The sequence below is a fragment of the Phodopus roborovskii genome, unplaced genomic scaffold (assembly GCF_943737965.1).
Source record: "Phodopus roborovskii unplaced genomic scaffold, PHOROB, whole genome shotgun sequence".
Lineage (NCBI taxonomy): Eukaryota > Metazoa > Chordata > Mammalia > Rodentia > Cricetidae > Phodopus > Phodopus roborovskii.
The window spans coordinates 3,625,270-3,630,332 of NW_026126636.1; the positions used below are offsets into that span (position 1 = coordinate 3,625,270).

Genomic DNA, 5,063 nt, shown 5'->3' on the forward strand with positions numbered 1-5,063 from the left:
GGCAGGCGGATCTATGAGTCTGAGTCCAGCCTGGTCTACATAGTGAGTTCCAGGACAGCCTGGCCTACACAGAGAAAACCTGTCTTGAAGAAACAAAACAACAAAATGAAGAGGAAAATGAAGACGATGACTACATGACAAAGATAGTGATAATGACAGGGCTGGGGAAACAGAAGAACAGGTAAAGGTGCCTGCTGTGAGAGCATGAGGTCTTGAGTTCAAATCCCCCGTGCACATGTGAAAAAAAGGCAAATATGTCACAGGTGGATATGCCTCCATGTAACTCCAGCGCTCTGAGAGACCCCGACAGGACGATCACCGAGGCCTCCCAGCTGCCAGCCTGCTCCCGAATCAGTGAGAGACCCTATTTCAGGAATAAGAGAGTCTGGAGAGATGGCTCGGCGGTTAAGAGCACTTGTTCTTGCAGAGAAACCAGGTTCAATTTCCAGCACCCATATGGTGGCTCACAACCATCATAACTACAGTTCCAGGGGAACCCAGCACCCTCTTCTGACCACTGCAGGCATCAGACACACACATGGTACCCAGAAATACATGCAAGCAAAATAGTCATACACATAACATAAATCTTTTCAAACTTTAAGTAAATCTTTGAAAAACAAATAAAACCCACACCACCAACAAAAAGAGATTGAGACAGAGAGACAACAGCAAGGCATCCTATGTCGCAAGGCATCCTATGTCGGCCTTCTCTGGGTTCTCTTGTGATCAGTCACTTGCTGGCCACTCCTATCCGTTTATCTAGTAGGGATGCCAGGCAGTGATATTCTGTCTATTGTGCCTCTCACACAGGTAGAATTCTTTTAGGAGAACTCCCCTTAGCCACTGAAGCACAGTTATAAAATACTTAACCAAGACAGTTGCTTCCTCTTCAGTTAGAATCTTCTGGAAAGATGGGCGGCTTTCAGTGGAACTTCATGTATGCTTTCTATCTTGTCTTTCTTTTAATTTTCTTTCTTTTGTGAGACCAAGTCTCACTATGTCGCCCAGGCTGGATTTGAACTTGTAAATAGTTCAGGCTAGCCTCAAACTCTCCACCCTCCTGCCTCAGTCTCCCAAGCCTGGAGTTACAGACCTGTGTTGCTGGGCCGAGTCCTTATTTTCTAACCACAAATTAACTGGCAGGAGTGGGCCTGGAGCTACTAGAAGACATTTAAGCTTGATTCTTGGCTCCCAGAAATGAAGATGGTCAGCCTGCCCTGAGATTTGCTGAAGGAGGCCTTACCCCCTCCCCACTCTAAAAGTCTGGCTTTTCTCTTTGAGAACATTTTCTCCTGCAATTAAGGAGTCTTCTAATTTGAGGAATACATAAAAATTCATCAAAATTATATTTTCCAAAAGTCATAAAACTGAAGCTGCTGAGGTCTTTCTGGCTGCAGGGGAATCATGAATGGAAAGAGGCTATCGAGACAGAATTTAAGAAAATGGTTCATCTTCTCTCGTTCCCAGCAAAGAGAATACCCCAAAGAAACGCCATCGATTTTGCATTTTGAGAAACTGACCAACTTTCTTGATCAAAGGTCCATTGCAAGTCAGAGTCAAGGTTAGGCAGGCTCCGGGGTACCTTCCTTTGGGGCCTTCGCTCCCTGTGATTTTGGGGGTAAAAACAGACTTGGGTGATCAGAGATCTTCCCGCTGAGGATTGGAGAGAGGGGCTCCCAATCCTGGCTTCCTTTACCATGCCTTCTGGGCTGTGTGAGAGCCAGGCTGGGAGGAGGGAGGTCCCGCCCCTCAGACCTCAGAACTAGGCGGAATCTGCTCAGTTGTGGAAAGAAAAGGGACCTTGTCTTCCTTATTAATTTTCGAGAGAATGGAGAAACAGCCAGATTTTTCTGTCTTTGACCCCGGTAGTCTGCCCCAGAATATCAGGACCCGGGCCATGGGAAACTCTGTCAGGCCTCTCCTTCAAGGCTTTGTTGTCTGCTAGCTCATGAATGGCTTTGGGACAGGTTGTGGTGACTTAGTTTCCCCAAGTTTGAATCCATGAAACTGGACGAAAGGTCTTTTACTCACATCACTGGGGGAGCGTTTCTAACCAGGGTGACCCTGCGGAGCTCCGGGACCCGAATGGGAAGGAGGGAGGAGTAGGAAAATCACATCCTACCCCATTCCCCCACCCCACCCCCACCCCCTGGAGTCCAACGTTGTGCCTGACCTCAGAGCTCGCCTTCGGCCTGGGCGGGGTGCAGCAAGTCTCCCGGCCGGTAGGAGAGGCTGGGGCGGGGCAGATCAGGCTGGGCAGCCCCACCGGAAAGACTCGTTTGAACTGGAGCTGGCAGAGCCTGGGCGGAAGCCGACTTGTCCTCGTCGCTGCCTGGGGCCCTCCTGGTCCCTAAGTCACATGCAGATAAGGCAGCCACTTCTACACCTGAGCGGCCCCTAAGCTCTACACCAGTTCCCCCTGGGCCACTCCCTCGGCTCTGGAACCAGAGCTGGGTTGAGTCTCGATGGGGGAAGGGGACAGGAGTGGGGAGGGCAGAGGCCCAGACGGGGTCCCGTTGCTAAGCAACACGACCCAGGCCCTGGGCTCCAGCCTGAAGCAGCCAGAAGCAGCAGGCTCACAGCTGCCTCCCTGCAGCCTTTCTGGAACTACAGTGTTCAGGAGACCTCAGGCGATGAGCTCCTTAGCGGGTGGCGATTCGCCAGCTTGGGTCCCAGGTCAGGGTCTAGATGAGGTGGCTGTGTTACCATCCGACAGCTGGGCACCCCAGGACAAGCTTCTTCACTCCGGGAGCCCAAAGGATGGGGACTTGGAATGAGATTCCTGTGCTCGGTGGTGTTGGTCCCCAGATGAAGTCGATCAGGACAAGATAGGGGTGGGTCAGCCAGCCCTGGTGTGTGTGTGTCTGTGGGTTGTAATAACCAGCTCCAACATTTGAGGTTAGTGGCTGGGCCGGCGAGGCAGCCACTGCCTGGAGGAAATCAGGCACTTATAAGGCTGACTAGGCCAGGCTGCTTGCAGCTCGGCCTGCAGCAGGTACCAGAGTCAAGGCACAAAGCTACTGGGAAGATAAACTCTGAATACCCCCCCAAAACCCCCCCACCTCCCCTCGAGCTGCAGGAATCTGGCCAGTACCTCACAGCCCTATGGTGAAAGCTAAAACCTGGATACAAATACCCCTCTCCTGGGAGGCGGGAGGGTTGCCCTCCTGAAAGGGCTCTGGAAGCTCTTGTTGGAAAGCTCAGGGAAAGCCACAGGCACCTGTGAGCGCATGCTCCTTCATCTCAGTTCTAGAGATCAGTTAATAGAAATGTCGTGAAATACATCGGACATGACCTCAGAAGACTTGGGTGACCTGCGTAGGAGCTATGCCCTGTCCCTTGATTCTGTTTGGACTTGGACAGCTTATGTTAAGTCTCCAAGCCTCACGATAAAAAGGCAGGGTGGTGGTGGCGCTTGCCTTTAATCCTAGCACTTGGAAGGCAGAGGCAGGCGGATCTATGTCAGTTTGAGACCAGCCTGGTCTACAGAGCGAGTTCCAGGACAGGTTCCAAAGCAATACAGAGAAACCTTGTCTCAACAACAAAATAAAACAAAACAAAAAATGAAAAAACAACAAAATGCCCTGTTTTCAGAACAGCAAAAGGAGGTCTACAATTCCAGACTCTCATGAGGAGATTTTAGACAGGCGATCCACCACTGAGTCCCATCCTAAGCCCTCAGGGGCTCTACCACTGAGCCACACCCCCAGCCCCTCACTGGGGGATCCTAGGCAGAGGCTCTACCACTGAGCCACACCCCAGCCCCTCACTGGGGGATTCTAGGCAGGGGCTCTACCACTGAGCCACACCCCAGCCCCTCACTGGGGGATTCTAAGCAGGGCTCTACCACTGAGCCACACCCCACCCTCAAAGGAGATTTTCTTATCACCTGATAATAGAATACACGCAATGGCTGACAACATTGGGAAGGAAAGAATGGCATCCTAGAAGGAAAACCAAGAACGGTATGTCTCATTCTGGGGAAGCATAACCCTTTATTGGAGAACTATAAAAAAATAAGGAATTATCAGAAGTCCTCTTGTTTTTACGTTTTTATCAAAGCAATGGAGAGAGGTGGCCGGGAACACTGTGTGCAAGGCTCGGGGAGTTTCTGTTCCAGGGTCCCCAGGGTTGACTTGGAGTCTTCCGTCTACTCCTCATTAGGATTGTTACTGTAGTAACTGACTCGACCTCCCTTTTGTCTTGGTTCCCCTTACCTGTAAGTGGAAAGGAATACAACAGCAACCTGAGCAGCTGTTGAGAGCATTAACTACAAGGGTGCTTGGCATGAGCCCAGCGTGTTGTAATGCGTAATAAATACTAACTAGTACCAGCTAGTGTTCCCGTCTTTCTCTCTTAGCAGTTTCCGTCATAAGAATATTCAAGTATGCAGAGAAGTTGAAGGAAGTGTGTAACGAACTCTCATCTAGCCTTGCAAGAGACTTTAGGCGACATTTGTTTTGCCACACATCGGCACACCTATCTCTGTTCCTCTTCCTAGCTCTCAGCCCACTTCCAGTGTGTGCATAGTGACGCCCTGAGATGTAGGGACTTAGGTACACAACAATTCCTAATGGTACCAACATTACAGTTATGACATAGCAATGAGGTAATTTTATGGCTGGGGGGGGGGTCACCACAACATGAGGAGCTGTATTAAAGGGGGGGCAGCATTAGGAAGGTTGAGAACCACGGAGGTAGAATGTTTGAAGCTCTTCTTGGAAGACGTTAGGTCAAGGGAGAGTGGCGACTAGAATTGACTAGAGACACCATGACTTGTTTGGGTTTAAGTTGCCAACAGCATGTGTGGGCCCTCCGGTATGATCGCCTCCAAGTGCTCAGACTTCTTGTGCTGTGGCTCAGAGCTCCAAGTCTGGGCTCCTGCACTTGAGGCAGAAGTTACATCATCTTGTTATGCAAACTGGGAAGTTAGAGCCTTGATTCCTACTGGCCAAGGGAGACACAGACTCAAATAGAGACATGTGCCCCTTCTCTTGATGACGACAGGACAAGGTAATTTTGTAGAAGACCCATAGGATGGGCACATCATGGCGGTCTTT

General features: G+C 50.4%; 1 long non-coding RNA gene across 1 annotated transcript; it reads right to left on the minus strand.

Annotated features, from left to right (window-relative positions):
- Window positions 1–1,330: 1,330 nt before the first annotated feature.
- Window positions 1,331–2,596, minus strand: LOC127238667 (uncharacterized). Its single transcript, XR_007835934.1, has 2 exons — window positions 2,177–2,596; window positions 1,331–1,607 (listed from the first exon to the last, which is right to left on the minus strand). It is a non-coding gene; the product is annotated as an uncharacterized LOC127238667 (long non-coding RNA).
- Window positions 2,597–5,063: the final 2,467 nt, after the last annotated feature.